Raw genomic sequence first — 12,152 nt, 5'->3', positions numbered from 1 at the left:
TAAAGATGGCGTGGAGGTGCAGGTGGTGAACTGGGTTAGACAAGGCCAAAAGTTCACATGGCACCATGATATAGTCCAATAGGTTTATTTGAAAACACTAGTTGGACTATAACTTGGTGTCATGTGATTTTTGACATAAATCAATAAAAGAATGGACTTGGGCTCCAGAATGAAAACCCTCGAAATAAAATTTGGGAATGGCACATACTAATCCAACTTGTCTTATATACGACCAGTGTATATTTGCAAGTATTACAGTTTTATTTCTGGCAGGTGTCAGAAAGGGGACAGAGTCATTAAAGAGTGTATAGGTTCCATAAATTTCCATCAATTTCCAGTTTCTCGGTTTATGAGTTTACCTCAGCTGGGTTGGTTGAAGGATTATTACTGCTGAAAATGTGTTGCTGGAAAAGCGCAGCAGGTCAGGCAGCATCCAAGGAGCAAGAGAATCGACATTTCGGGCATAAGTCCTTCTTCAGGAATTATTACAATTATTACAAGGATTATTACAATTGGATTCATCATCACTGACCTAGAAAATGGACAACTGCCATTCTTAATTCTAACCCATTGACCTCTGGTTATTCGTAAGGACTAATTGGGCTTCGCTGTGAGATAATAGTTTGAAGTCTTCCTTGAGAAAGTAGCCTGTCAACAGACTGGGTGGAAGTTCACCTGCTCCTTCATTTTGTTACAAATGAGCTTCATTCCCACCCAGTGGACCCACTGTCAAAACCTTTGGGGTGGGTTTACACAGATTTTTCTAAGGTTCCAGCCTGTAGTTGACTCTATTGTCAGCAGAGAGTGGGAGAAGAGGAAGCAATTGCTGTTGTGGGAGAGGGACCTTCACAGCAACTCAATGGGGCAGCCAAACTGGGAGCCAAATCCAAATTTTTGGATCCAGTGAAGTAACAACATTTAACAATATAAATGTGCTGCTAGGGGAGTTTGAACGTTCTTGATATCTAGCACAATTATCTATGTATTTGCAGCAATTCACATTGCTGACTTGAATAGAATCATAAAATGGTACAGCATAGAAGGAAACCATTCAGCCCATTCATCCTGCCTGCTTCATTCACTCAGCAATCCAGTTAGTCTCACTTCCCCATTCTTTCCCCAGATATCTACAACTTGTTCTCCTGTCACTATACATCCAATTCATTTTGTAGGCTACTGTTGAGCCTACATTTCCAACTCTATCAGACAGCACATTGCTAAACTACTCATTCGAGTTCTTGAGAAGTTTTGTTGCTCGGGTTGTGGATGAAGTCGTGGATTTGTTCTCCGAGTCGCTGTGCTTTTCTGAAAACATTTTGTCGCCTCTCTAGGTGACATGATCAATGTGTCTTTGATAAGGGGTTGGTGCTCTGTCCCGCCTGGTATTTATATGTCTCTGATTGTTAGTACTTACGGTTCTGTATCTGCATGGTTTGTATATGGGGTCCAGTTCAAATGGTTATTGATAGAGTTTCGGTTGGAGCACCAAGCTTCAAGGAAATCTCTGGCGTGTCTCTGTTTTGCCTGTGCTAGGATGGGTACATCATGCCCGTTAAATTTGTGTCCTTTGTCGTCTATGTGGTTGGAAATGAGAGAGTGCTAGTCATGTCTGGCAGTGGTGAGCTGATGTTTATGCACTCGTATGGTCAGTTTTCTTCCTGTTTGTCCTATGTTGTGTTTCTCACAGTCATTGTCAGGTATCTTGTAGATAAAGTTTGTCCTGTTGGATGTGGGTGTCAGGTCTTTAACCTTTGTGAGGAGCTGGTGGAGGGTGTTTACTGGTTTGTGGGAAACTAAGACTCCCAGGGGTGTGAGTATTCGGGTAGTTATCTCTGATACGTCTTTGATGTATGGTATGTTCACTGTCGTTATGGTCATGTAGTGTTTTCTTCTTTGGGTTTGTCCTGTAAGTACTGGAGGGCTATGGGAAACTACTCATTGTGAGAAATAGCTTTCTCACATTACTTCTTGTTCTTTTGTCAATAACTATAAGTCTGGGGTGTTCGGTAATCAACCCTTTAACTATCAGAAACACGGCTTCTCTTTATTTGCTCTTCCTAATTCTTTGCTATTTAAAGCATCATGATCAAATCCCATCTCTAAGGAGGAAAACCTGCTTTCTCCGATCTAATTACAATTTACGACATCTAACGTTGATAATATGAGCAGGACTTCATTTAAAATTCCATCCCGTGTTTGGACAGCATCTTGTAGTGGAAACTGAGGACTGCAGATGCTGGAAAAGGGTGGCGCTGAAAAAGCACAGCAGTCAGGCAGCATCCAACCTTCTAGTGCCAGACAGAAGGTAACAATTGGGAGATCCTTACGGATTTTATGGGAATCTGGGATTAATGGTTGCAAATAGGAAAGTCAAGTTCATATGAGAAACTGGTCAACCGTGATCTCATTGAATAGTGGTGCAAGCCTGAAATGCTGAATGGCCTCTATTACTATGGATGGGCAGGCATCCAATGGATCGGCTCCCCTGGAACTGCAAATCTTCTACCTTGTCCATCTGGATGATACATTTAAAGGGGCATAACATAGCAGGAAGATGTTACCCATACTATTTATGCTCGCTGGGTTGATACATCAGAGAACAAGTGTTGCTTGTGGACTGGGGAAATACTTCCACTTGCTGGGAGGAACAGAAGACAAAACAAAAGAGAATGAACTGACGAAATAAAAAAAAAGACATTAACAGATATTGGTGAATAGTCACCTTTTACCCAGTGTGTACTGTTACCCAAACAACCATAATTGTTGCAGCAACAGTGCACTGGCAACATGGAACATAGACTGTGCTGTGATAAGTGAGCGCAGCTGAATAAACAATGCCAACAAAAAATAACGTCATTGTTGTGCAGAGGAGAAAACGAAACAAATATTAGCACATAATAACTTCTGGAATTATAATAAGTCTTCAACGGTAATATTAGACTGCTGAGAGCAACAGAGAACTGGGTCATTAGCAGAAGTCACCAGGACTGGTAGAGAAACCTAGTTAAGTGAAATGTGCAACAACACCTTCCATGGCTACTAAGAACTATTCAAGCTTCAGGAAGTGCTTTGTGGCAAAGTGGGATGGTGAGAAACATAGAGCAACAGAGGGAAATACACTCCAGCAAAAACCTCTAGCTTCTGAACTGCATTGTCCCCTGAGATTGAGAATGAGACAGCTGCAAGCCCTGTACAGTCAAATGGGCAATGCAATAAATACATTTGAATTCAAGGGGAATAAAACTGGTTGTGTAAAAGTCAAACTGAAGCTCATGTGGCTTAGAACATCAGTCACACATATAACATTTTATCCATCTGAGAATAATTCTTTACACTGAGCAAGGAATTGATGTTGACTGATTAAAATATCTTTCAGTCAAGATGAAGATAAGAATGGGGTGTTATTTATTTAAGGCAAAGGGTTTCTGCAAAGGGCAGAAGGAAGAAATGTGAATTGCTACTTTTAAAATGCTGTTACAGTTGCTAATTATCCATATACTCTGTTTTGTGTACACAAAACTCTCTCTGGAAGTAAAAGACATTGTAATTTGATATTTACGTGGGCTTCACAGTAGGATAGTAATTTTCTGCTTGAAAATGTCATAGTAGGGAACATGGTTTCACCTTACAATTCTTACATATTGAATTGCTGAAGTCTGTGGCATTACAAGAGGAATGTGAGGATTCCAGAGTGGAGTGTTTCTCCAGAGCAAGGAGAAAAACCTGGAAGCTACTCTTCACCCGCCTCATGGCCTAGACAGTTACAAAGTGGAATCATTTCCTGCTTGTCTTCTGGCTACAAGACGCTATTTTGCACTGAAAACGTGAGAGCAGAAAGTAAACAAAAATATTTACCCTCTCAGAATAGACAAGCAGTCACAATTTGACGAAAATTGCACATCCATGTAGCCTCTGTTCATCCCTCTCCTACTAGCTCCTCAGGCACAGTCCGCACTTCAAAGAAGAAAATCCGAGTGAAACTTTATTTAGTCATAGTATATCAGCTGGGCCAGCATTTATTACCGATGCCTAATTGACTTCGAATTGAATGGCTTGCTATGCCATTTCAGAAAGCACTTAAGAGTCAATTGCACATCGCTGTAGGTCTACAGCCACATGTAGGCCAGAGATTGCAGACTTCCTTGCCTAAAAGACATTAATAAAGTCAATAGGTATTTGTAATGATTGACAATGGATACCATTAGACTTCTTCTCATTCAAGATTTATAAACAATGAGTTTGAATCTCATCATCTGTTATCATAAGATGTGCAACTATATCCCTAGAACATTAATCTGCGGACTCTGTATCATTATTGAATGACATTACCAAACAGGCCACCATCACCCCATCAGCTGAAATATTTGAACTGTATGATCGTCTGGATTTCCATTCCCAAACAAAGAAAAGTTACTGAAATGTTTAGCAGCACTCGAAGATTGCCAGCTCCAAATCCATCATATGATACTCGAGAAGAGAAACGTGTATACAATGGGGAATCTGGTCTCAATCTTTCTATTCGAATTAGATTGTCATTGTTGATTTTTGTTTCGACTTGACGTCTACTCAGGACTGTGACTGAACGAGCCAATTCTGTATGCGCAAATATTTGGGGGAATGGTGCAGGATCTCGGGGCAGGTAATGGGATCGGGAATGAAAATTCACATCATTTCCTTTCCCTTTCTGCTGCTGATCCAACTATCATTAAGACTTTGTGACTCAAATCATGATTCTGCTTGATGGGCTAGTCACTGCCTTTCTGAACGATTGATTGTAAGCTCTTTCTGGGCATTCAGAGCAATGGTGTCAGGCTTCAAGGAACGATTCACAATGTCTTTCAGGGATGCTTTTTTGTCTTGTCACTAAGACATTGGCCACTTGAGAATTGGGAAAATAGAACTTGGAAGGGCAGATACTTTCAGCCATCTCATCGCAATGTCCAGTCCATGGAAATTGATCTTGCAGGAGTTTTGCCTGCATATTTTGTGGACTTGTCTGCAAGAGGGATGCTAGCCTTTGTTTAGAAGTGTTCCATTGAGAGGCTGACGGAATTAATTTAGAGCTGTTTTGCTTCACTATAATACAGTCCAGGTCTCTCTGCAGTCCAGACCCGTTTTGTTAATCCTTCCACCAGTTGGCCTGAATAGGCCTTTGCTTGTCTCAGCTGTCCAGCCGCCAGTTATGGGCATTAAGTCATGCTGAGCCCATCCCATGTCCTGAAAAATTACCCAGAGATGAAATGGACAAACATGCCAGCTCCTGACACGAAATTCCATGCTTAGCCACTTCCACATCTGGCCCCATCCGGGGAAAAGTGACGGGTGGGTTCAGGTCCAGTCATGTTTAAATGTGATAGAACAAGGCCATAAATTGCACTTGAATTGAACTAAACCAGCCTTTAATAATTAATATGTCTCTGTATGTTACTTAAGACAGAATTAAGAAAATAAATTGGTGGTGTAGATTTGGGCCAGAGATGTGATAAATAACATCTGCTCTTGATAGGATGCCACACAATTTAAAGGTGGGCGTTGTTCTATAATGTTAGATAGGCTTCCATTAATCAAATCATTTGATATCAGTAAGGAAGCAGCAGTTGCATGTTCATAGAACATAGAACAGTACAGCACAGAACAGGCCCTTCAGCCCACGATGTTGTGCCGACCATTGATCCTCATGTATGCACCCTCAAATTTCTGTGACCATATGCATGTTCAGCAGTCTCTTAAATGTCCCCAATGACCTTGCTTCCACAACTGCTGCTGGCAACGCATTCCATGCTCTCACAACTCTCTGTGTAAAGAACCCGCCTCTGACACCCCCTCTATACTTTCCTCCAACCAGCTTAAAACTATGATCCCTCGTGTTAGCCATTTCTGCCCTGGGAAATAGTCTCTGGCTATCGACTCTATCTATGCCTCTCATTATTTTGTATACCTCAATTAGGTCCCCTCTCCTCCTCCTTTTCTCCAATGAAAAAACTCTGAGCTCAGTCAACCTCTCTTCATAAGATAAGCCCTCCAGTCCAAGCAACATCCTGGTAAGCCTCCTCTAAGCCCTCTCCAAAGCATCCACATCTTTCCTATAATAGGGCGACCAGAACTGGACGCAGTATTCCAAGTGCGGTCTAACCAAAGTTTTATAGAGCTGCAACAAGATCTCACGACTCTTAAACTCAATCCCCCTGTTAATGAAAGCCAAAACACCATATGCTTTCTTAACAACCCTGTCCATTTGTGTGGCCATTTTAAGGGATCTATGTACCTGCACACCAAGATCCCTCTGTTCCTCCACACTGCCAAGAATTCCATCCTTAATCCTGTACTCAGCTTTCAAATTCGACCTTCCAAAATGCATCATCTCGCATTTATCCAGGTTGAACTCCATCTGCCACCTCTCAGCCTATCTCTGCATCCTGTCAATGTCCTGCTGCAGCCTATAACAGCCCTCTATACTGTCAATGACACCTCCAACCTTTGTGTCATCTGCAAACTTGCTGTCCCATCCTTCAATCCCCTCATCCAAGTCATTAATAAAAATTACAAATAGTAGAGGCCCAAGGACAGAGCCCTGTGGAACACCACTCACCACTGACTTCCAGGCAGAATATTTTCCTTCTGCTACCACTCGCTGGCTTCTGTTGGCCAGCCAATGTTCACAACCTTAGTATGGTCTAAAGTACTTCCTAATGAAAAACTTTACTTTGGACTTGCACTCACTGTAAATGTAGACTATTTATACACTATAATTCCCACAGGAAGCCAGGAGATTACTGATGAGCTAATGTGTCTTTGATGACACTGGTTCAGGGGTAAACAGGACACCAAACTCTGCACTGCTGTTCTTCGTGGGGGTCCTGTGTCTCCATCTGACCCAAAAAGCAGGAGTTTGGCTTAATGTCTCATTAAAAACAAACATGCAACATTCATTCAAATGCCTAGATTATATGCCCAAATTGAGCCTACACCGTATTGACTCAGAGGTAGTGGAGCTACGATTGAGCCGTGGTGCCTGCCAGACTGTTGTTTTTGTCCCATGTGTGAGAACATACAGCTGATACAATATGAGCTGTTACACTAATAGATGTACAGTAAACTCTAACAGCAATAGGTCAGTTTTGTGATTAATTGTTCTGGTCATGATTAAACTGAACTGAAAAAAATGTTATAAATCTGTTACTTCATATGATCTGGTTTTTCATGTGATTTTATGGTCTTGAATTACAGCCATGACTCAATGTTAATATTTTGTCTTGTCTCTTAGTCAGTTCAAAATCAAGGCTGATCCTCCACAGCAGTACTCAGGGTGTGCTGCACTGTTGTGGATACTTCCTGTTGGACGAGATGTTATGGTCAGGCCCTGTTCAGCTGAATATAAAAGGTCCTGTGGCACTATTTTTAAAAAATAGAACCTAGAGTTATTTTCAGTGTCATGTGCAACATTTATTCCTAAAAATCAACATCAAGAAAATTATCAGATTATCTGATCAAGTTTATAAAATCATGACGGACATGGATAGGGTAAATACACAAGGTCTTTTCCCTGGGGTGGGGGAGTCTAGAACTAGATGGCATAGGTTTAGGGTGAGAGGGGAAAGATATAAAAGGGATTTTATAAAAGGTGCACTCCTGCACCTAATGCTACGGGCAATTTAGCATGGCCAATTCACCTGACCCACACATCTTTGGACTGTGGGAGGAAACCCACACAGACACGGGGAGAACATGCAAACTCCACACAGTGAGTCGCCTGAGGTCTCTGGCGCTGTGAGGCAGCAGTGCTAACCACTGTGCCACTGTGCTGCCCACTCTATTTTAGAGTGGATATTACTTCAAATAAGAATGGCTATATAGCAAGGGCTTTGGAATGTTAATTGGGTGTGAAATGTGCCATATAAACACAAGTTTTTTTCAAATCAACTTAATTATTTTTGGGCACGCATTACTTAATATTTCTACCATTCAATTGTTATTTGTTAATAAATACTATAAATTGGAAACATAATAAACTATATAACCAATATCCTTCTGCTTGCTGTAAAGACACAAATAATTTTCTTGTTTTCTTTCTCTCAAAGATTTTATCCCCCTCCTGTCCTGCATTTCTGAATGTACTGACTCATTGTTGTGTCTGCCATCACGAGCACTGGTTGCACACTGATATATCATCCAAAAGGCTGTTATTGACTTGTAAGACATAACAGCATTTGGTGGCAGGCTGTTTGACTGTATAGCGCATACAATAATAATGCCAGATCTATGATTTGTGCAATGGGAAAATGGCCAAGCAGATCTTATTTCATTCTGTATTCCCACATTCACACATATTAGACTGGTTACCAAATGCTGATTAGTAGTTGTGATCCTTCCCAGTTTCCTTCCCAAGTCCACAGACTTTTAGAATGAACTAGCCAGTGCCCCAGCTGAGAGTGGTTAAAATGTGGAATCTACCTGGGTTCTGTAGAGCTCAGCTAATTTTCAAATAAACCTGCTGCATTATTAGGAAGGTTTTGCTCAATGCATTTTAAGTCACAAGGAAGTGCCTAGATAATCACTTAATAAGGAGAGCTTTTAAACTCTGGTGATATTAATAGCTTACTTCAAATAATTTATTATCAAATTCAAATGATTAGTCAATGAGCTTAAAATAACAAGACAAATAAACAATTCACTAGCTTTCAGAAGCAGGATGCGCTCCTATTTGAATAGGCTGTGTTAAGAAATGTGACATTATGAGACTGTGGAATTAGCTCTCTGAAGTTTTTAATACAGTAGTTTCCCCCCACCCCATACCTGCAAAGGATACATCCCAAGAACTACTGAGACCGTGGAAAATGATTCCGCGGATATGGGGATCATCCTGTATCTCCAATTTTTTCAGAAAGCTGCCCTGTCCAACCATTTTTATTAACCCTCCTACATGTTAATGTATCAGAAAGCAACTCTGAAGAAAATAAGGGTCATAATTGATCCCACAAGTGCCCTTCTGGTGCATAACTGAAGCCTGAGGTGCATTATATGTACAGATCCAATATCAATGGTGCCCAGATTGATCATAGCACAGGGTAAGGCAATGCAATGAAGCTCCATTGGATGCATGCAGATCAGGCTGGTGAATCTGTACATATTTAATACCATTCAGAAGAAGCATTGAGTATGGAGAGGGCACAGAATATATTCTGTGTCAGGGATTTCAGCACCACTACTAACTGAACCAGTCAACTCCCAAAGGACATAGCTGCCAGATTGAGCCTGGGGCAGGTGGTGAGTGAACTAACTCGAGGGAGAAACCTCATAGACCTCATTACCACCAATGTATCTGTCGCGTTTACATCTGTCCATGAGATTATCGGTAGAAGTGATCACCACACAGTTACTTTGGAAGCAGAGTATTGCCTTAATATTGAACCTCCCCTCTACAGTTTGGTGTGGCACAGTAAAATGGGTTAAACGGGATTGAATTTAAACAGATAAATCAACTCAAAACTAAGCAGCAGCAGCAAAATTGCATTCAATCATGCTCTGCAACTTCATGGTCTGGTGTATCAATCCATTCTACAACTACTGTCAAACTGGGACAGCAATTATGGTTCAATGAAGAGTGCAGCAATGCATGCTGGGAGCAGCAACAGGTATATGTCAAAATGATATGCTAATCTGATTCTTGACTCATATCTAAGAGCAGAAGCAGTATGCTTCTAATGTGATACTATTCAATATGTGTTTAATGCCTTTTTGTTTTAAATTACAGAAATCGGCAGGGAGTGGTGTGGCTTCCATGCTCCTGCACAAACTAGTTTCTCCCAGACATGGATACACAACTAAGCATTCCCTCAGAATTGAGCATGACCGGGAGAATGGTAGAGGTCAGACCGAGCAGGATAAACTGCTGAAAGAGGGAGGAAGGGTTTGAAGCCATTTTGGCAAAAGGCTGCACCCTCCCAGGATTCAGGGAACTACTCTTTGAATGGAAGCTCAGTGATGAACAATGTACACAATGTCTTCATTGGAATCTACCAGGTGCTGAAGCCAGATGATTGCATTGCAATGATTGTGAAAACAACTGTGGTTATTAACAACTATGTGTTAGCCTTCAAGGCTGTTAATATCGTAATTGCTGGTTTGGGGTTAATCATTGATTGAGGTAGATGGTGATACAGTAATAATGCCACTAGACTCATAATGTACATGTCCAGGTTACTGTACTGAGGACTGGGGTTCAAATTCCACCATAATAGCTTGTGGAATTTAAATTCAATTAGCAAAAAGATACAGATTTGAAAGCACGTTTCAGTAATGCTACCATGAAACCATAAGCGATTATTGTGAAAACCCATCTAGTTCAGTAATGTCCTTCAGGGAAGGAATTATCGCATCAATATGTCCATCGATGACTTCAAACTCATAGAAATGTGGTTGACTCTTAACTGCTCTCTGAAATGGCCTAGTAAGTCAGCAAGTCAGCTCATGAACTTTTAAGTATGGGAAACAAATGTTGACCTGGACAATCATGACCACGTTCTGAGAATTTCATTGTTTCCATCAAGATGGCGGCAGAGTAAGACAGTCCAGCCAGAGCTCCTCTGCTCTGCTGTCCTTTTTCTTTCCTCCCTCTCTTTATTTCTCCTTTTTTCCAACTTTTGACTGACCCAGTGTGGAATAGAGGAGGTGACTCCACACCGGAGGCTGCTGCTAGCAAGTCCCGTAGGCAAGTTGATGGAGTGGAGGCTGGCACGGGGAATTGAGTCTCAGAGTGAAGACTGGCGCAGGGAGGCAGGTCCAGGAGGGAAGGCTGGCACGGGGAATTGAGTCTCAGAGTGAAGGCCGGCGCAGGGAGGCAGGTCCCAGAGGGGAGGCCGTTGGGGGGATGTGAGACCCAAAGTAGACCCAGTGCAGGGAGGTGAGCCCCGGAGCGGAGGGCAGTATTAGGGGATGAGTCCCGGAGGGGAGGCTGGCATTGTGAGGCAAGTCCTGGAGTGGAGGCCAATGCAGGGAGTGAGTCCCAGAGCATCGGCCAGCTTTGGTAGGGTAGTCCCAGAATGGAGGCTGGCAGGGGGAGGGTAGTCCGGGAGTGGAGGGAGGCATTAGGAGATGAGTCCCCGAGGGGAGGCTGGCATTGGGAGGTGAGTCCCAGAGGAGAGGCCAGTGTGGGGGAGGTGAGTCCCAGAGTGGACCCAGTGTGGGGGAGGTGAGTCCCAGAGTGGACCCAGTGTGAGGGAGGTGAGTCCCAGAGCGCACCCAGTGTGGGGTGGTGAGTCCCAGAGCGGACCCAGTGTGGGGGACATGAGTCCCAAAGCGGCCCCAGTGTGAGGCACGTGAGTCCCTGAGCAGACCCAATGTGGGGGAGGTGAGTCCCAGAGCGGACCCAGTGTTGGGGCAAGTGAGTCCCAGAGCAGACCCAGTGTGGGGGACGTGAGTCTCAGAGCGCACCCAGTTTGGGGACCTGAATCCCAGAGCGGACCCAGTGTGGGGGAGGTGAATCCCAGAGCGGACCCAGTGTTGGGGAGGTGTGTCCCAGAGTGGACCCAGTGTTGGGGAGGTGTGTCCCAGAGCAGACCCAGTGTGGGAGAGATGAATCCCAGAGCGGACCCAGTGTTGGGGAGGTGAGTCCCAGAGTGGACCCAGTGATGGGGAGGTGAGTCCCAGAGCCGACCCAGTGCGGGTGACGTGAATCCCAGAGCAGACCCAGTGTGGGGGAGGTGAGTCCCTGAGCGGACCCAGTGGGGGAAGGTGAATCCCAGAGTGGACCCAGTGTTGGGGAGGTGAGTCCCAGAGCAGACACAGTGTGGGGCAATTGAGTCCCAGAGCAGACTCAGTGTGGGGACGTGAGTCCCAGAGCGGACCCAGTGTGGGGGACGTGAGTTCCAGAGCAGACCCAGTGTGGGGACGTGAGTCCCAGAGCGGACCCAGTGTGGGGGACGTGAGTTCCAGAGCGGACCCAGTGGTTGGGAAGGTGAATCCCAGAGTGGACCCAGTGTGAGGAAGGTGAGTCCCAGAGCGGACCCAGTGTGGGGGAGAGCGGACCCAGTGTGGGGCAGGTGAGTCCCAGAGCAGAGGCTGGTATTGGGAGGTGAGTCCCGGAGTAGAGGCTGGCTCAGGGAGAAAGAGTCCAGGAATGTAGTCTGGTGCAGGGAAAGTGAGTCCCAGAGTGG

This window comes from Chiloscyllium plagiosum, unplaced genomic scaffold (assembly GCF_037043375.1).
Source record: "Chiloscyllium plagiosum isolate Xiang-an unplaced genomic scaffold, Cpla_swu_hap1 HiC_scaffold_12, whole genome shotgun sequence".
NCBI classification, from domain to species: Eukaryota; Metazoa; Chordata; class Chondrichthyes; order Orectolobiformes; family Hemiscylliidae; genus Chiloscyllium; species Chiloscyllium plagiosum.
The sequence above is the reverse complement of the archived record's forward strand: the minus strand, read 5'-3'. Positions refer to the sequence as shown.